The following is a 22,160-nucleotide window of genomic DNA, read 5'->3' as shown; positions in this document are numbered from 1 at the left end:
TACTATCGCATTTACTCCAGAGCCGTATATTTAAACATACGGCTCTGATTTACTCAGGTAAACAGCGCCTTGCTCTATGCTAGGCCATAGGGGGTTCATACGGAAGCGTAGAAGGGACATGGTGATGAAAGAGAAACAAACTCGTCAAAATGACAAAATTCAGAAAAATGACGTTTTGTCGAGTTTTACAACTCGTCAAAACGACAAAATTATTAAATTTGCCGAGATGCAACAAATCGTCAAAATGACAAAATTCTGAAAATTGAAGTTATGTCGAGAAACAATAACTCATCAATATGACAAAAATCTGAAAATTGACGTTTTGCCGAGATACAATAACTCATCAAAATAACAAAAATCTGAAAATTGACGTTTTGCTGAGATACAACAAGTCGTCAAAATGACAAAGTTTTGAAAATTGACGTTTTGCCGGGATACAACAAGTCGTCAAAATGACAAAAATCTGAAAATTGACGTTTTCTTGAGATACGACAATTCGTCAAAATGACAAAATTTTGAAAATTGACGTTCTGCCGAGATACAACAACTCGTCAAAATGACAAAATTTTAAAAATTGACGTTTTGCAGAGATATAACAAGTCGTCAAAATGACAAAAATCTGAATCTTAACGTTTTGCCGAAATACAACAAGTCGTCAAAATGACAAAAATCTGAAAATTGACGTTTTGAGTTGTTGTATCTCGGCAAAACGTCAATTTTCGGAATTTTGTCATTTTGACAACTTGTTGTATCTCGGCAAAACGTCAATTTTCAGAATTTTGTCATTTTGACAACTTGTTTTATCTCGGCAAAACGTCAATTTTCAGAATTTTGTCATTTTGACGAATTGTCGTATCTCAACAAAACGTCAATTTTCAGAATTTTGTCATTTTGACGAATTGTCGTATCTCACCAAAACGTCAATTTTCAGAATTTTGTCATTTTGACGACTTGTTGTATCTCGGCAAAACGTCAATTTTCGGAATTTTGTCATTTTGACGACTTGTTGTATCTCGGCAAAACGTCAATTTTCGGAATTTTGTCATTTTGACGACTTGTTGTATCTCGGCAAAACGTCAATTTTCGGAATTTTGTCATTTTGACGACTTGTTGTATCTCGGCAAAACGTCAATTTTCGGAATTTTGTCATTGTGACGACTTGTTGTATCTCGGCAAATTTAATAATTTTGTCGTTTTGACCAGTTGTTAAACTCGGCAAAACGTCATTTTTCTGAATTTTGTCATTTTGACGAGTTCGTTACTCTTTCATCACCATGTCCCTTCTACGCTTCCGTAGGTTCAGGAACAAATGCGCGTGGTTGTTTTCAATTGGGGAAATTCCCTTACATAGGTCACTTCATTCACCTAGGGAAAGTTATTTCTCTGACGGGCGCAGTTATCTAATGTAATTTGTAACAAATTGGGGTGTTACCAGGTGCGTATCCAGGGGGGGGGCGTTGGGGGCGCGCGCCCCCCGGGTAAGAAAAAAGAGGAGAGAGAAAAAAGAGAAGAAAAAAGGAAAAAAGAGGGGAAAACGAGGAGGAGGAGAGGAAGGAAGGGAAAAGAAAAAGAAGAAAGAGAGAAGAAGGAGAAAAGGAGGGAGTAAAAGAAAAACGCGAAGACACCGGGAAGAGAAAGAGGAACAGTGACATCATTACAGCGCTGAAGGGTAGCCAGTGACGGATCAATGATTTCGTAAAAGTGTGCCTCACCCTACCCCTTACACCGACAACTCCATTTTTTGACGTTTCCATTTTCCTCTCTCACTAATGATTTATATATATATACTATATATGGTCTATCATAACGCGTGTGTAGAATTGTGCTCTGAAACCAACTGTGGCTGGTCTCGAACTCGACCGTGTCGTCGGGGAACATGACGCATTTTGGGATGGGGGCGACCGCCCCCCCCCCCCCATTCAGCATATTTTTAAATGATATCGCTAAGTAATTTCAAAACAGAAAGTGCTTAGATGCAACTTACAAGGCCTGGGAAGTGTCATTTGCAGCGATCTGGGAGACATTTTCGGCCAAAATTTGCTTGTACGCTTCGCGCTAACAAATGGTCCTGGGTAGTGCCATTTCCAGCGATCTGGGAGGCATTTTCGGCCAAAATTTTCTTGTACGCTTCGCGCCAACCTATGGTGGCGCTACGCTTAGATAATTTGCCTACAGGCTTCGCAAATTCCTCGCTACGCGCCTGTTCGAATTTGTAACGCAAACAGCAGATATCACATCATATCAGTGAGCATGAAAATGGCGTTCCGGGATGAAAATCCTCAAAACTGTTCGACTTGCCTGAAAAAATAACCGAATGCTTTCGCGCGCGAAGCGCGCGTTCAACGTGTCAATGTCAATATCATATAAGCAAGCATCGGTTATTACATCGCATGCCATCATGTAGGCCTACCGTACGGTCCGTTAAAATTGCGCAGTATACCGCGGGATGCTAATGTAAACAACGACATGTCTCATGTAGATGTATAAAAAGCATGGAGGTCCAATTATGTCAAAAGTTTCTTTTACATTAGTAATGGCGAATTAGGGGCTGCACCCCCGCCGCGCAGTGACGGAGCCTCCATACGGCCAGGGGGCGGATGCGCCCCCTGACGGACTCAAATGGACTGCTGGCGCCTTTTTCAGCTCTTTACCACTTTTTACTTATTCTAGATTATTGACTTTTTTATTGCGCTCTCATCTACTTATTGACATTTGTCACATTTTGTTGGTGTAATTTGGCGATGACACCCTATTCTTCGTTTATCTGCAAATTAGCCAGGCCCTGAAAGTGGTCATTTCCGGCGATCTAGGGAGTATCTTTTCTCAAAATTTGTCTGTGCGCTACGCGCTAACCAGTGGTGGCGCTCCGCTTAGATAGTGTCGAAAGCGCCCCTACAGACCATTCTCGCCTCTCCTGACCAATACCCCTAGCTCCGCCACTGCCGCCGCGCCTCCTACGCCTATGTGTGTAGTGTTCGGTTTCGGAAACATCTGCTATTTTTTCATTTCCTTCAACCAAGTTTTATAATAGCCGTTATAAGAGGTTTAATATTTGTACACCAATAAATTAACTGTGTCTGAATTTTCGAAAATTTCTAACCAACATTCTGCATCACACTTCCCTCTACTCGTGCAATTTTGACCGGTCTGTTAGGGGTTGAAGGTAGTTTTTCTATATTGGTTGTCCATAGATGAAATTTTGTACAACATTATAGGTATGTTTTGAAGTGAGTTTATTCACGAGAAATGTGAATTTTCAAATTCTGAACAAATTTGGGGCTTAAAACCTTGAAAAGTGGGGCTGACGGGTATTGTGGGCCGCGACATAGAATTACCTACAAAAGCAAAGACCCACAGGCGATCAGGTCGAACATGACGTGTGCCGGGTTGACAATCTTCAAAAAGGTTATGGATGGAGAAAAAAACTATTAGGAAAAACTTGGTTCTCAGGCCAAAAGTGTACATCTGGTTGGTCATTTCAAGCCCGAGAAGTGCCGTTTCCGGTGATCTGGGGGGGGGGGGGGTACAGAACCCAGAAATTTTCTTGTACGCTGCGCGCCAACCGATGGTGGCGCTCCGCTTAGATAGTAATTCGCGCCCCCCGGGTTAGAAAATCCTGGATACGCGCCTGGTTACTTAAACGAATGACAATTGCGTTAAACATAACGAATGACAATATGTTGTACACACTAAAAAATTGCATTGACTAAAACGAATGACAGTGAATGACAGCACAGACATTTGCTTCAACCGGATATCACAGTTCAGACTATATTAAAGCATGGAGCTATAAACATTAAAGCCACGCAAACCGAGTGGACGGGAAGTGCGTGGCTAACAGATCTAGTAAAGTACGGACAAGATACAAACTCACCTTATAGAAAGCAAAATTGTAAATCTGATTTAAAAAGTAAATTTAACGTAATTTTTCCGATATTAATTGTTAGAAACTAACAATATATAACTATATAAGTTGCCGGATGATTCATCTCATTGGATTTTTCGAGAAAACACTCGTTGCTACTACAATTTTTTATACTTTAGTAGTACGATATCATAGCATTTTCCACCCAAATTAATCGTGGATATATCAGTTTCAAACATACCAATTAGCCAGCACCTAACAATTACTTCAGTTATCTTTCTATATAAATCTACAGAGGTAAATGTCAAAAGCACAGCACTCAAGCCACCCGATTCTCCTTGTCGTCACGATAGCTAACGTGGTTCTTGCTAATTGTGATCCACGATAGTTATCGTGCTGTGTTATAACTTCATCACACATGTTATGAATTTCACGATAACTATCGTGGACCCTTACAAGCCATTCAAGGAGACATTTGATAGTCGGATATTACAGAAAGCGACTGGGATGTTAACTCTTAAGTATTGACAATTTACATTTGACATTGCGAAATCCACTTGCATTTTGAAGGTCTAACTGATCTAAATTGATTGACCATCGGCGCATAAGCTTCAACCCTAAGCTAGGGTTGACTGACAAAGCAGGCCAGTGTAACCGGGTTTTTTCTATTATTAGAAGTGATTGTCAGTTAGTGAGCAATTTGTGATTTCGGTTTATTTTTTTCCGCAGTAGTGAAAACACATGCATTTAAATCGAATTCCAATTCTTTATATTTTTTTAATAATATTATTGGATGAGAAACACTCATTCAGCAGTAATGTCATCTAAAGAAAATATGCAAAATATTGCTTTGCTTTGGAAGCTATCGGGGAGAATTGCCCTCCCACTTGCAACATTCGCCCGCATTCAATTTATTTAATGTAATAGTCACATGGTCAATCATAAGTGCATCATCATGATGTCACATTGCTAAATACATACAACCGCATTTCAGTACATATACATGATCAATAATACTTTTTTATTAAGAATTCTGACAAATGGTTACCACGTACACTTGCATGCACTTGCTATTATGACAATTTTAAGCAGATTAACCTCATATATCTAATATATTTGCATCAAAGTCAATAGGGCACTATACTGATTATTGGCCACTCACCCATCAAGTATTTTATTGAGGAAACCAAAACCTATCGATTATAAGGAAGATGCCCAAAAGTCCCCACCAACCATCCCCCCTTTTACATTCACTGATCTAGCATCGCTTTTCGTACCTTCACTCACGATTGCTCCAAGAACAAGGAAGATGTTTCATGCATTTGCAGTTCTATGCCCCCATCCCCCCTTAAAAAATAAAACAAAAAAGAATGAAGATATGACATCATGGTACTGGGTATATTTGCCTGCACAGATGGGTTGTGGTTGAGTACCATTCTTGCGATATATATGTGTTCTTGTTACTACTCATTCCAGCTATGGTCAGGCAACTTACACTGAACATTTTCAGGTCAATACTATATTTGTCAATACTGACAAAACTATTCCATGTTCATTTCCGACCTTTTTCGATGCAACCATGGGCACCACATACAGTTTGGGTGCTGAAGAATTTTCCGGGGTTATTTAACTATCATATCAGAAACGATGGAATGAACATGATAGGAACCCTGACAGAAACGTTTCCCTAAGTAACAGTGCTTAGGTCAGTAACTTGTTAATCATTGAGGTAGCAAGTCCCTGCTAAATGTGACTTGATACCATGATACTTCATTTGATTAACCCGCAGTGTAGTGACGACAGTTAGGCTGCCAGTTAAGTTAGTAAACCAACATCTTCCAATTTAATTGTTGTAAATCGAAGTTTTGAGTCGATTTCTTCAACAGTAATATATCGATCCTTTCAGTATTCCTGTTGATTCAAGTCTTTGATATAACCTTTATGTGCCATATTGTTCATTATTTTTTTTCTAGCTAGGTGACCATATTTGGCATCAATGCAACATAAGAAATAGTGTTCTTAGGAATGGCAAGACTTGTATCGAAGCAGCCACAGGATTTTGCTATAGGGTACAATATTCTCACTACTGAGTTAATAAAGATCAGAAATGGTGAACACATTGGCATCCATAGTGTAGAGAGCCCATATCTCATAGGCTTACTTCACAGAATCAAATAGAATACCATATTAGACATGTATTGGTTATCACCATGGGCGGCGATCCTGGGGGGGAAGGGGGGATATATCCCCCCATGAAAATGGGTGGAGGGGATGTAATACACCATATCCCCCCCACCAAATGCCAGGGATAAGAATATTTTCATGCCTTTATATGCATCATCGTGAATGTACGGCTCTTTTTTAGCTTCATTTCTCGCCTACCATAAACGCAGTGCGATCTTTTCAAATAAACCGTCTTTATAAAGCAAGAATAGTTGACTGTAGGCTTCATTGGCCCTATAACAACAAAATGTATTATTGCGCCCACGGTATTGATATAGCACATATATGCACCCTCATAGTATTCATATAGGCCCTATAGTAGGCCTACACACGTACATGTTCCCTCGAACCGCTGAGAATATCATGTTACCAGGGTAATGCTTAATACACGTTTCACCTGGATGCCCTAGCAATCGGTACCTAGGAATCTAACTATGTGTAATTGTGTATAGCATGTGTATAGGCCTATAATAGCCTGCATGAGGCCATTTTCTTCATCGAATAATATAAAAGAGCTCTCGAACATTCTAACGTAGCGCCTGAAACAAGATTGACAGGGGCAATTTTCCCAAAATAACCCCCGAAATTAAAAAAAAAGAAAAGTATTTTGGATCCTGATTATGAGATATTTCGGACATGATATCCCTATTTTAAAGTTGGGTATATGCCGCTTGGAAACCTCGGGAAGTGCCGTTTCCGGCCATCTAGAGGGTTTGTAAATCCCCAAATTTTCTTGTACGCTTCGCGCCAACCGATGGTGGCGCTACGCTTAGATAGTCAACAAGGTCATATCCCCCCCACTCGGAAGTACGGATCGCCGCCCATGGTTATCACAAGAACTACACAAGTAAAGTGCTTGATGCCAAAATCTCCTCATATTGGGGCTGATTTATTACCATACATTGCAAGATATCTGTGAGCCACATAATTGTTTCTGATTTTTTTTTGTGGTACCAGACACTAGGTGAAGTCCATTCTTTAAAGGTCATCTGATGTATTGCCGGATTGGTACTTCAAGTCAATTTTCATATGCTCTGCTTTGCTGCAGAGTTACATTTTCTTAACACAAGACTCACACAGAAAGAAGAAACAGAAAACAAGTATTGATGAAAGTTTAACAGATTCTTATAAGGAATACATAAAAAAGGTGATTGTCTTATTGCACCATTATGATATCAAATGATTCATGGTAACCTTACATATGTTGTGTTCATGTAGGAAGTAGAAACCTCTCTATAGTAAGCTTTGAATCTATTTCTTGAAATAAACCTAATGTGATACTCATGTGATATCAACTTAGTAGATGTTAACTCCCAACACTATACTGATTAGATGTATGTATAGTCACAAATAGCACCTTGGAGTCATACTTAACCAGGACATTCAAGTGAAGATGGGCCGCAGACTCCATTCTAGCAAATGGCCACATCTATATATGCAACCCAAACAGAAATATTGCAATTGAAAATGGAAAAGCTTATTCAATGCTGAGGAATTTTCACAACACTGTAGCAAAATAAACCAGAAAGCCAGTTGGCTTATTGTCGTTCCTTGCCAATTGAGATTATAATTCCAAGCTTTCGTCATTGTTGATTAAATTGATCAGCAAGGTTCTTTCACTGACTGTGGACTTACCTACTAAATATGTTAACTTACCATGTTTACAAGCTACTTTTAGCAAAAATCAACTCAAGCCCTGCCCCCTAATAAATGTGCATAATATCACATTGAACATACAATATCATGCACCCACTATCTACCAACTCCTTCACACAAAGTATGATTCATTCTGAAAATGTTTACCATTGACCCTGTGACCTTAGTAATATTCTTGAGATGAGCAACAAAATCACTAGAGCTCTTCTACTCACTATGGCACATATATGTACCAAGTATGACCTCAGTCCAACTTGCCATTGTTCAGTTACGGTGTTTACAATCTATTTTAGTGAAAATCAACTTAAGCTCCACCCCTAATAAATATGCATAATGTCAACTTAAACATATATCACCATGTACCAGCTATTTATCAACATATTACCAAGTTTAAATAAATTCTGACTTTTGGTTGTGGAGTTATTAGCATTTGAAGCTTTTTACGTTTGACCCTGTGACCTCATTATTATTCATGAGATTAGCCCAAAAAATATGGGTTCATCTACTCACTACGGGCCACGTCCCCACCCACTAAGTATGGTAATGATCGGTCATTCCCTTGTTGAGTAATCTTGCATACAAACTTTTCATACCAAAATATTGCTAAGCCGCCCCCTCATAAATATGCATGATATCAATTGCATAAAACATCAGTGTGTGAAGACTATCTACCAATATCATCATACCAAGTTTGACGAAATTCCGACTAATAGTAGCCAAGTTATTGCAATTTGGAGTTTTTCACGTTTGACCCTGTGACCTCATTAATATTTATGATTAGGCACCAAAATCAATAGGTTTCATCTAGTCACTATGGGCCACCAAGTATGGTAATGATCGGTCATTCCCTTGTTGAGTTATCATGCATACAAGGTAAAGCGTCTAACACACACGCACACGCCAACCTAAATACATGGGTTCCTTTGCTTCAGCAACGAACCAAAAATGTGTAAAATATGTCAACCTATTAAATGTATGTGCTTAATGATATGTTATATCACACTAGTTTTTTTTGACTGGCATTTTTTTGTGGATCAGAGGATATGACATGATACTACTGTACACTCTAATACTGTTCATATGAAATGAGCCCTTTAATACCATGGTTAAAGGGAGGATTTCAAATGAGCTGCTCCAGTCAGTGTGACATTATTAGGAATGTAGAATATGCAGTGAAAATGCAATGAGGTTGTTCGGGTCAGCAGAGAAAGTTTGGAAGATTAAATACATTACTTAAGTAAGGAATGGAACATGCTTGTACACATGCAAGTGCTTTTATAAGTGTGTTTAGCTGTACAATGAAAGAGGAGTGGAACAACATTTCCATGCAATGGTTAACTGATTTCTAGTATCTAGTACATTTTGATAAACTTAGCAAAGAGTAACCCATAACCAATCACCACGTGAGTTCATTTACATCAGCTGTAAATACTGTCACTTCAACTAGCTTTGTATATAAATGTGCTTATTACAAACAGTTGAAAGAGTACTGTTCCTGGTCTGCTGAACTATGATATAATTTACTGTGGTTGAAAACTTAATGTAACATATATGTGTTGCAGAGATGAATATCTTGTCCTATGTTAATGTCCAACACTTCATTCAGTTAAGCTAACATGCTATCAAAACAATATTGGAACATTGCTGTAACATGCATTATTAAGAACAAAATGTGAATCAGTCATTCTCCTACTGAAACACAACGATAATGTTGTGTGAAGTTAACCGACTGTAATTGACCCAAATCACTTCATCTTGGCTGCTTTTTAAACTCACTGTCATGATTTTGGCGACAGGGAATAGCATAACAGCACATATATGTCTCCAGCAAAAGTCACTTCAAGAAGTCAGATCCTGGTATATTGGTTGCAAAATCCTAAAGACAGCTGTGCAATAAGGAAAACAGATACATGCATACAATGTAAATGAAGGTAAGCTATATTCATAAAAACAGTATATATATGTATAAACCAGAATGCCAAAATGCATTGTGGTGTGGATAAAGTACTATGAGTACATTTTGTATGAATGGGACATACTGACGTACTTGCTTTAAGTAATACAGCAAGAAGCCAGGAGTACTCCTCGTGACATATTGTATATTCACAATGACAGCTGTGACATAAAATGACTACTGATAGCCTACTTGTACTCACTGTGATACATGAGCATACTAAATATAAGATCTCCCCAAGCTTAAGTTCCTAATCTTGAGATATCCAGCTTATAACCTTGTCACAATTTGATCCTGTTGACCCAAAATGACCTTTGATCTCTACCACAACCAATATGGTCCTTAGTACTCAATGTGGAACACGAACATACCTAATTTCAGATCTATCCAAGCTTCTCTACTTGAGATATCATGTTTACAAAAGTTTTTACTATTTAACCCTGTTGACATCAAATGACCTCCACCAACAACAATAGCATTCTTGTTCTTAATGTGGTACACATACATACCAAATATGAGATTCTTGAGATATCGTGTTTACAAGCTAGGTGCCAAATCACACATGCACACACGCACCCACCCAAGCCATCATGAACGTAAAGGATTATGATTTCATCAAAACCAATTCTTTTGTCAAAATTCTTCAAATACAAGGGAAAGTTAATACGATTATGTATCATTGGGCCCATCACCTGAATAAGTAAAGCAGCATGCTGCTTTACTGGTTTTGGTAATTATATCAAATGTTGAGCCCACTGAATGATTAAAAAATAGTAAATGCTTCTCAACTGGAAGGCTTTGAGAACAAAATCTTCCAATTACCTCCTATGCTTTGAAAATTGGTCAAAATCTATTGATAATAGCTCTCTGCCATATGAAATAGTTATCTTGTACAAATCTTCAAACATTTGTAGGAGTTTTTATAGTGTTTCTTTCAAAGGTCAGGTACAGATGATATTGCAAAGGTGGCATCTTCTTGTAACTGTATCAGATAATTATGAGTATCATACCTCATGCTCACTGATTTGGGGTGGGTTGACTTTTTGCTACTCTTCATTTCTTCTGTAAGAAAAAGACATTACTTGAGAGGAAAATTATTCCTTTCAGTGTCCAAAGTAAAACAAAGTGTTTTCATGTCTTGAAATCCTGTAAGATATGCATAATATACTAGTATGTTCGCGAATATCCATTAAAGTACCATCTTACATCATTAGATTTATCATTGGTGTTAGTTTCTTTACAAACCCATCAATGAGTAGAAATGTACTACATTCAATGCTGGACTACACAAAAGACAAGCTGTAAATGTGTAACACAACGGATTTCTTTTCATTAGTTGTCAGCGAAGATACATGTGCAACAGGGTGTTAGAACCAGCGGCATATCCCTGACCCCCTTACCTTTTTAAAAAGTGTTAAAACATTCCTTTTGAAAATGAAAAGCCCTCCGCTAGAATTTGTATCTATTCCCTTCCTAAAAAAAGTAAAGTAGACAGAGTTTTCTAATATCTCGCTGCCTCAGCTGTTGTTTGAAATAATAATCATGAGCAGTTAGTTTTACGATGCTAAAGCGAACACAAATATGGGAGAAACCCGCCAGGGCTTATGGATTACATCTTACACGTCTGGTGGCTTCCAATTCAACATTTTAACTCAAATTTGGAATCTTTTCAATTTAGAAAGTCATTTCAGATGGGAAAACCTAAGATTGCTGTTGGATGAAAAACCCACCTTACTATGACCCTGCCGGGTATCGAACCTGGAACCTCCCGATTGCTAAGCCTCATTGCTTCAAATGCCACCGCCTTTATCCATTCGGCCACAGCAATGTTTGCTATATGGTACTCCAAAGAAGCTCTTCTGGTCTAACAGCTCAAAACAGTGGCAAAAGAAGCAGATATGGTCCGCCATGAATACCAGTCAAGGAGTGGCATGCCAACGACCCCCTTTCCCCCCAAAAAAGCAAATTTAAGTAAGAATGGGTTATTCCAAAACGTATCGTAAGGATTATTACTTAACCTTTTATTTATAAAGTTAGAAAGGCACAAACGTTTAAATGAGAGCACTCTATAATCTACAGAACTGTTTCTCTGAACTTTTCTAACTGCACATATACAAACATGGCCTAAGATGCATATCTTCATTCCAGGTTTTGTCACCCTTGCTAACCTCCATCTGTCTTTGACCCACACCTAATGCCAATACGGGATATTTTACTTCCAGTATAGCAAGACACATGCCACATATAAAAGCAGTTAACATTAATTGTGATGAGAGAAGAAGCTCACATACAACTTTCCATTTTGAACACTGACCAACAACAATGGAATTATTCTAAGTGTCATGATAAGTTCCAGATGCATGTCTCACATAAACCATATGTTGATGCATGTTTTACCTTACAGTCATGCAATGGTGAGAACATCTAAGAGCCAAAGGCTCAATAAATGTAATGATTTCTTCTCAAAAAACATATATGAAGACAAGATCTGCAATATGCACATAAAAATATGCGCAACTGCCATATGGCCCACTGCACCTTCTGGCCCAGACAGCTGATTGATAAGAAAAGGATTTTGTGAATATCAGGAATTGCGTCATTACATTCACAAATGTAGCCAGGCTAATGTTTACAAAATTTGGAAACCAGTGGCTTCGAGCCAGAAGCCGAACCATCCAAAAACCTGAGGCATCCTGCCTCTAAAAAGGGTGATATCTCCTTCCTGACTTCAAAGTAAAGATTATGAATAACTCTGGGCAATTTACGACCCAAGAATAAATGAAATTAACAAATTACGAAAGGGATAACGAGGCGAACTTGCCCCGGAGCTCTGCAGGGACGATGCTGCCATTAAAACGACGTATACAGAACTGAACAATACACGTGGACACAGCAAACGCTACAAACTGGCTATTACGGCATATTACATAATACATGCAAATATACAGCGGGTGCACACTACAAAATTTCACTTTACTACACTAAGCCTAAATATACTGTAGCTAGACTAGGTAGTAGAACCATATGCTGTATAGTGGCCTAAGTAGTAGGCTTATATCAGTAGTAAGGCAGGGTATTTAGTGAACTGTGAACCTAACACAAGATTTTTCGATCTGCCGAGGGTAACGTCCAAAATGTAGCGATTATACAGGAACAGTTCATGAGAAGATCGAGTCAGATACTTTTCTTCTTGTGATAAACTTAATTGTCATGTTCAGATTCCAAATTGACTCGGAGCAAATAGATGGGATAAAACGGTTACACAATAATAAGTTATGAGAACTCAAACAATAATACGTCCTTACACTTGGGCGAAGACTAACTGAACTACTAACTGATATAGGCTTAGGCTATAATTAAGCCCTAGGTTAGTGTCAGCAACTTGAAATTTACCTTTCTGAATGCATGCACTAGTCCTGTTCCCATTTGTATTTTGTAATCGTTTGTTTCTTGTGCATGAATGTAATTGTCATGAAATGGACTGTCGTGCGTGAATGTGACTGCCTGGATCAGATCTGCTGTGCGGGGTTGGGAATATGCCTCTAGTACTAGTACTATACTAAGCATTGTACGACTGGGCACCTTCAAAGTTTTTACATCGGTAAAGCATACCAAGCTTGGGTCAACGTAGAACACTTTATCATTATTGTCTAAGATAGATCTATAGCCCTAGGACTTTGCCGAGCCTAAGTTTTAGCTGGCTAGTGACAATGCATACCATGGCCTTAACATTGGTAAGGCCTAGGCCTAGGCCCCCTATTGTTTAGTTCACAATGTGCTGTCAATAGGCTGATTAAAGCCTAGTACTAATACTGAACTTACGCAGAAGGATTTACGTACAGCCGCAACAAAAAACGTTATTTCTCATAGAAATAACAATATTCATTACGTCATAGTTTATATCAATTACTTATCCATGGCATCATCTCGATTGATCACAGGGACAGAAGTACTATTTAAGATTGACAATTGTTCGTGAACTTTCAATAACTTTCCGCCAATCACAGTGTGCAGACATGGACATACATGCCGCGTATGTTTGCAACATAGAACTTAATTTACGGAGAAGACACATCCAGAGTCAGGCGGAGCATTCATTTAACGTTAGTGGAACTCTATCTGTATTCTGTACGGCAATGTACTGGAGTGTATTACCAAATATTTGCTATAAAATTATTGAAACCCGAATGAAAGTTGTATATAATGGAATGAGTCGGTCAGCAGATTAATAACGGCATGACGTCTCAAATCTATATCAATAATAATTACGATGAAATGTCAGAGAATACCATGCCCATTGTAGGGGGAGGGGATTTGGATGATTCATAAAGCTTCCAATTTAATTTCGGAGTTTTGATTTCCAGTTTGCCAAAATTTGGTATACCGATGATATTTCATACTTTGGATTTATTCTGTGGGATGCTCAACCTTACTGAAAATAAATGAAACATTTGTGACAATTCGTGCGATTCAGTTTTAAAATTTTGCGGGACATGTTTTAATTGGTGATGTGTTTGACAATATTTGTTACACCTTTTCTTTGTTTGCGTACTTCCTGTTTATTGGTCTAATCAAAGTTTATGTGTTTGTTCTTTTGCGGTTCTCAAATATGGGTGGATAATGAATGAATATATTAAGAAATATTAAATACATTTATATATTCCGTTGATGCACGAACCATGATATTATAATAACATACGTAATAACTCTTGTTAGCTCAATCCATGTTTTGAATATTTCTGTACATACTTGAACGCTATTACTAGACCAATATTCCACAAGAAAGTGTCATTTTGGCCGTGCGGGTGCATTTTGAGTTAGTCACAATGAATCGTGACTTATTCCAAATTCTATAATATTCTGGCTAATCTTCAGCATAGGATCAGCGTAGCATTCAAGTACCCATCTGAGTAAAGTTTTGCCGGGAAGTGACGTAAAATTCAACTCACTATATATATAGCAAAATATCATCAGGATGTGTTTACAGTTGGTGTTCAATTAATTTGTATAAGTGGGTCTCAAGCGGGCTAGCTAAGTTCCCCAGCTGGGAAAGACTGTTCAGTTGGACCAAATAGTTCCACCTCAAGTAATCCCGCTTCTTGTGACATTGCCAACTCGAGCTATTCTAAAATACAACGCTACTTTATATTACTAATACTCTTGCTTAATCTCATTTTTGGAAAGGCGTAGGCTTTTTTAACTATGGGTTAAACTCAATGTGTCCGCCTAAAAGTTTGAGAGCTGCATATTGAAAGATCGGTGGGTGATTTTAATGCCGAACACATATCCAAACCGAGAGTCTTTTGATTACTTGCATACGTAATTGTGACGTTACAAATTTGCAAGTTAAAATTGGTGTCATTTTGAAAACAAAATGCGGCAATCAATATTGTCACAGATCCCCGAAGATATGACATATAAGTTTCACCATTTTTGGTTTCGATGATAATCGTAACCTTTGCATTCATGATGGCGTATGTGTGTATGTGTGAGTGCGTTTGTAAACTCCCAGCTGCTTGTAAACACAATATCTCAAGAAGGTAATGTCACACCAATTTCATATTTAGTGCCTAGAAGTACCACATAATGTATAAGAAGCCTATTGTTTTTGGAGTGGAGGCAATGGTCATTTTGGGTCACCAGGGTCAAATTGTGAATACCTTGTAAACACGATATCTCAAGAAGGAATGGTCAGACCAATTTCATATTTGTTGTGTAGAAGTACCACATTAAGTACAAGAAGCCTATTGTTTTTGATGAAGGTGAAGGTCATTTGGGTCACCGGGGGGCGAATTTTTTTTCCCAAACAGGTTCTCAATTACGGAGTTTTCAGCCAATCAGATTGCTCGTGACGTCAGCATCAAACGCTTGATAGTTCGAAGACATACACTGAGTTACACACTGACACTTAATAAAGTCTTGTTACGCGGTTTCCCTGCAAATGCCCTAACTTTTACTTTTAATGCTTGGATAACATGTTGACCTTACTTATGATACATACGCTACATTTTATCGGTTTCGTGTTTACGCCATCCAAGATTCGTCAGCCGTTCTATTGAAATCGGAATTCTTTTCGTGGAATGGGTAGGCCTACACTAAAATCAACTTCACGACGCGAGTTCAGCCTTGAATGAATATACGCAAAACAGTTTAGTGTATAGTCAAGGCTTCATAATTGACGCACCCCCGTAATTGACGCACCTTCAATTATTACTAGCAACGATAGAGCAGGCCACCTAAACTTTTTGCAGTCAAGCAGAATTACATATTTCATGAGTTTGAATCCATTTCAGCTATTTGATGACCAAATTGTGGAATTTTTAAGCTTTTAACACCCTTTCCCCCGGTTTTGTACGTTCAGTTTTTGGGCATTTGGAAATCTTGCACCCTAAAACTAACCAACATTTCCTCAATATCATGGACAACACTACTCTCTGGGACCTGATCTGTCTAAGCTTAGAGGCTCAAAGTATAGCAAACAGCATCTAAAGTCAATGGATGTATACTAAAGCCTTCACTACAGTTAGCTTATCGCCGAATATGTCAATTTAGGGGTATGAAAGAACTTGACACGGCAGACATTTTGTGGTCAAGTTCTGCTCAATTGTACGTTGCATATGCACAGAACAATAAATATATTGAGATCATTACATTTCTGAGGAACCACACATATGAAAAACACATACAGTTGAGTGATTTTGATTTTTCCTTGATAGAAATCGTTGATCAAATCCTTAAGTGCGTCAATTATGAGCCCACCATGCTACAGTATCATGTATTTCCGTCACTGCACTGTGTACACAGTTATAATACATATAGGCCTATATCGCATGTGTTATGTACCCCTGTACGAAACTTTCACTGTGCGATGTTATCGATAAACTGCCTTCACAGAAATCTTCGATCAAAGTAGATCATACAATACTAGTGTGCTCATTATGTCTAAACCAATTCCAAACACATCTACATATATTTACGAAAAGCTGCGGGTAATTTTGAACGGGTATATCTTCGTTGCAACGAATGGATGCAGACATTTTGATAACCTCGAAGTGAAGGGTTTTATTGTTATGAGCGACTATTTATACACAATTGAGAACCTGTTTGGGAAAAAAAAAATCGCCACCGGGGCTTAACTTGGGAAAACTTGTAAACATGATATCACAAGAAGGGAAGGTCAGATCAACTGCATACTCAGTGTGTAGAAGTGACACATTAAGTACAAGAAGCCTATTGTTTTTGGTCGAGGTCAAAGGTCATTTAGGGTCAAATCGTGAAACCCTTGTAAACAAGTACACCATCACTAAACATTACGTCAGATATATGAAGAAAACTGATCATGTTGCATCATCAAAACCACAATGCACTTTTTCATTCTGTTTTTCTTAAAGTGTATGTTAACATAGGAGGATGAGTTACATGGGTTAGAGTTCCCTTTCCCCGAACGACAATATCACACAAAATGGAGGCTACACAAATGTAAGCCTTCTCTTAAAACTTACTGTGGAAGTAGATGTTATTCTGGTTGTATGTGGGGAGGGGAAGGTGGAGGGGCATGAACCACATGCATTTACATGATAGATAACATGTGAAGCTGAACTGTGCAGGATCACCTTCTTTCAAGTAAGTGTATGGGTGGGTGGGAAGGGTTATTTACATAGCAACATGTGGATATCCAGTCAAATGATGAATAGACCAATCAAGTGCCACATGCAGTATGTTATGACATACAAGGAGGGGTGGGAGTGGGGGGGGGGGTATGATCACCAACTTCAGACGGAACCCAGAGAGAACACCCTTTAGACATCCTTTCACCTACTTAGAACCACTCATTTAGCATACCACTTGCTCATCATCAAGTACAGTTCGTTTTCGCAAAGTAGATATGTAGTTTATGTTTTCAATGGACTGTTACAAGTGGAAATTAGAAAAATGGAGACAGAGAAAAAAACACACACACACTGAATACTATTACCACTTACAATTATACTTGGGGTTATCTTCCTCCATATTAGATAGTTTCAAGGCCCAATAACAATTTCAGCCACTTGAATGTGAGCTGTATGACAAACACCCACTCCACGTAAGGGATTGGTGCAGCATCTCAAAATTTAAGACGGACAGAAGACTAAATAATAAGGAGATGTTTTTTGTTGTATTTATGATGTCTGTTAAAGGAAAGATGACTTAAAACAGTCAGAAAATTATATCCCTTCCATTTCTAATACATGAGAAATGGCTAGCAAACCACAATACCAATTTAACATGACTAACATGTACACATGATTACTTAAAGGAAGTACATCTCAATAGATAACCTCTACCAATGTAAGAATTATGCTTGTCAATGAATGATCCCTGTATCTGAGTGAGAACTGTAGTGCTGCTCTATAGTAGAACTTGTCCATAAATTTAATTAATGGTATGGTACAAATGGAAGCAGCACTGCATGAAATATGATAACATTTCATGTTTATTTTGTATTATCCTCCATCTTTGACTGAGTGGAAATACATGTTCGCAAGCGGAAGTTACTAAACATGAAATTTGAAAAATACAGTAATGACTATGTCAGGTCTGATTTGAATCTCTAGTGGCTACAAACTCAAAACTGCTTTAAGGGATGCTTCCTCTAAGTGCTTCTTTTTGTGGAAATAATGCAAAATCCATAGGAGTAGTCCTACATGTAAGTTGCTGAGAACTTTGGAAGTATAATCTCCATCATCATTGGGCTTGGCAAGAAAAGTACATCTGACATTTACAATTTTATAACTCTGGAAGTGTTCATTTAGGATCCCATTTAAAATTTCTTCAAATATTCATCATACATGAATGCAAGACTGGTAATTACTTTCCATTGACACATGCAAAAATCTTTGAAGTTTATCCAGAGAAGCTATATAAGAATCCTGCAGCTAATCAGAGTACCTTATATAGGTTCCATACCATTACATCTGTTCTGATCTAACCAATGCAACAATAATTTCCTTCATTTAGCTATCTGTTGAATATAAACTAGGCAACAAAAGAATAATTAAAGATTTTCTTGCACTGACCATAAATATCTTATTAATATAATTTGACAATGGAGATAACATATTGCAAGCAGTGAGAATATTTTTAGAAGATAGATTAATGAAGATCCTATCTGATGGCATTTTTTTTTGTCAGTGGCTTCTTTATTAGGAAACCATTTGGTAGTAAAATGTTACTGATGGACCTTGCATTGAACACATAATAGTAAATGAAATCATACACAAGACAAAAAAGCATTTTAAAGCAGTGGTAAATAAATGAAATGTTTTGACGTCTCTGTTATGTGTACAATTTCTCAACAGGAAGATTAACAGATCACCATCACCACCACCGCCACCATCACCACCTCCACCATCATCATCTCCACCATCATCACCATCACCACCATCACCACCTCCACCATCATCACCATCACCACCTCCACCATCATCACCATCACCACCTCCACCACCATCACCACCTCCACCATCATCACCATCACCATCTCCACAATCATCACCATCACCACCACCATCGCCACCATCACCACCATCACCACCTCCACCATCATCACCATCACCATCTCCACCATCATCACCATCACCACCTCCACCACCACCACCACCACAACCACCACCACCACCTCCAACACCATCACCACCATCATTAAGATTAACTGACTCACAGGAATATCACAGGAATATCACAGGAATATCAATATTTCCTCTACTTGCTATATCAAATTGACTTTTTAATATAGGTGATAAAGAATCAATAGAAGACTTCTTTCCTCTGTAAAGAACTAACAGGCCTTCTTCATTCGGTAACCATGAAGCTCTAAGTTTGATATGAGGTTATAAAGTAATGAGGCCTGAACATCACCAATCTGAATGGTGTACTTCACGTCCTTTGTGGTGATTTGTTCCTCTTTTTTGCTCTCTCTAGCATGTTGAGGGCACAAACTGCCCTCCTCTTCAAGTTTTTCTTGTCCTGGAAATTATGAAGTAAGTGTGTTCCCTTGTTGAACAATAAAAAAATACTAACAATGCATTCATTCATTGTACAAATACTATATGTAGTCAGTGATGCAGTTGTGATGCAGTCATTGTAATTGTGCACATTTTTCTACAAATAAATGACTGAATGGATATAAATATAGTTTCATTTTTTAGAATGCAAAGAGGCTTGCAAACACCAGCAGGATTACAATCTATGTTTGCTCTATATGTGGATGATATATGTATGATACATGTTTCCATCTAGTTTTAAACTGTAATGGTTAGTGATGTAAGTCCTACTTTGTCTGCTGTTGTTAGGAACCAAATAATACTGTTTTTGACTGTCTACCCTGTAACAGCCAGAGCAAATAGATATATGTACATTTAAAGGTGCAATGACTCAGAAAACAACTGATCAGTCAGTCAACTGTCAAACATATACAATAATAATCCGTTGAATGTGCATCATCCAAAACATGATACAAATTATATGACTGAAAATTTGATTGTAGGGTTTGATGAGAGCCTGTTATTGATCGGGAAGATTTTTTAATTTGTTTTCCTAACTGCTGTGCAATAGCTTGTCCATCTAAATAGGAAAAAAAAAGAACAATTAGTCAGTAATAAATACAGTTTGTAAATGATATTAAATCAAAGGGAATTTGGCTTTCCTTAGGAACCATTTTCATACTGATTGAATGTGATATGGTGAGTTGGTAAATGGTTACATCAACACTACATTGCAGAAGATTTCATGTGACATCCAAAGTTCACACCTGCACAACATTAATTTGCAACGCAATCATATGAAAAAAGAAACGTGTTTCACAATTTACAGTACCTCTATGGTCAAATACTGTACAACCATTGACCTCATGAAAAAGTTACCACAGTCTTTATGGTGGGTAGCCTTCAGCTCCTTCTAAAAGTTAAATAGTAGAACAAGCACTACCTTTATATAATCAAATTAAAATCATATGCAAACAGATTGGTGATCAGTTTTGTGAGCCATAAACTACTTTAAGGACTTCATGTTAGAAATAAACCCCTCCTAAAAGAAGATTTGTCATGCGCAATAAATATTAGTCCAAACTTCAAGTATAAATTGCATCCAAACTTTTATGTTTTCAGATCTTGACCTCTGTCAACTATTTTGCCTTTACTTTACAGACCTTTGCTGGCCTTAGACCTCCATAGAAAACAAGATGTTTTTTTAATACTCAAACTGTCAATTTATATGTGAAGTTCATAAACAAAGTACTTCTTGATCTATCATGTCTACAAGCGAATGCATCACATAGACAAAAACATATAGCATTACCATCACGTATATGCTTCCTTTGCTTTTAACAGGGAATAAACATCAAAACTGAAATTCATCAGCACATAGTATACATCTACTGATGGTGATGACTAAACATACTGCATCACCATCTTCATTAACCTGTGAACCTGTGCTTGATTGACACACATGCAATTAGGGCATCATTTAATATATTGATATTTACAACATGAATTGATATCCTAGCAATATTGCAGCTAGTACAAAAATACATATAATAACTTGATATCATGACACATCCATATCCCACCATCCTATCATAGCTCCTTACCCACAGCACCTATTATACACATGTATAACCCATGCAAACCATATACATATAGGTACAGAGTCTGAAGTAAGGAAAATAGAGTAGCATACCTTATACTGCACCAAGTTGTGATACTTTGTATTCAGTGCTAGCTTTTCCACTTCTCATCCAGGGCATTTCACTGGTCGAGTGTCGCAGTCGAAGCAGATGACCAATACTTCAAGGGGAGGGTTGGGAACAAAAGTGGCAACCGGTGCAAGAGGGTACAGAGGATTCAATGTATGCTGTTTCGTCTAATATTTTGCCATGCACTGACCTCTTCCTTCTTCTTGGTACTGGAAGTTTCTCTATGCTGACCTCATCAGCCAGATGGAGTTTGACTGCTTGATGGTACTGCTCCGTCACACAGACATTTCAGTTGAAACATGTGGCTTATTGACCACGGAGAAATTGACTGGTATCCTTGTCACAGATAGGTATTTGTTTATGCTTCTTCTGGTAAAAAAAGTCTTCTTCGGAGGCATATTTGCAGGAAAACTTTTGAAGATGAAAAACATGAAGAACTTAGGTGAATGTGAAGTTTCCTTCATTAAGGGAAGGGGGAGGGGGGGGGTAGGGGGTCTTCAATTTCGAAATTGGAGAGAGAATGACAAGGAACATGCAATAAGCTAACACTGGTATTTTTACCCAAAACACATACATGTGTAAAAAAAGTCTTCTTTGGAATTTTGATAAATACTCACTATACCTGTATTTGTTACCATCTCATTTACCAACAACCATGCATAGAGATTTACTGCAGTAGAGATTTACTACAATAATTACATACTTTCAAAAGAAAAGAAGCAGTTTGTAGT

The 22,160-nt window shown here is 37.9% G+C and overlaps 2 long non-coding RNA genes across 3 annotated transcripts; both read right to left on the bottom strand.

Moving 5' to 3' along the window:
- Positions 1-6,957: 6,957 nt before the first annotated feature.
- On the bottom strand, positions 6,958-13,878 carry LOC139974956 (uncharacterized). Of its 2 annotated transcripts, none has more exons than XR_011795600.1 (3): positions 13,521-13,878; positions 10,709-11,643; positions 6,958-9,630 (listed from the first exon to the last, which is right to left on the bottom strand). It is a non-coding gene; the product is annotated as an uncharacterized lncRNA (long non-coding RNA). The 2 variants fall into 2 exon arrangements; XR_011795601.1 differs by having other exon boundaries at positions 13,588-13,878.
- A 5,986-nt stretch (positions 13,879-19,864) lies between these two features.
- LOC139974958 (uncharacterized) lies at positions 19,865-21,669 on the bottom strand. Its single transcript, XR_011795603.1, has 3 exons — positions 21,414-21,669; positions 20,553-20,633; positions 19,865-20,300 (listed from the first exon to the last, which is right to left on the bottom strand). It is a non-coding gene; the product is annotated as an uncharacterized lncRNA (long non-coding RNA).
- Between the last annotated feature and the right edge of the window lie 491 nt (positions 21,670-22,160).

This window comes from Apostichopus japonicus, chromosome 10 (genome assembly GCF_037975245.1).
Source record: "Apostichopus japonicus isolate 1M-3 chromosome 10, ASM3797524v1, whole genome shotgun sequence".
Taxonomy (NCBI): domain Eukaryota; kingdom Metazoa; phylum Echinodermata; class Holothuroidea; order Aspidochirotida; family Stichopodidae; genus Apostichopus; species Apostichopus japonicus.
The sequence above is the reverse complement of the archived record's forward strand: the minus strand, read 5'-3'. Positions and strand labels throughout refer to the sequence as shown.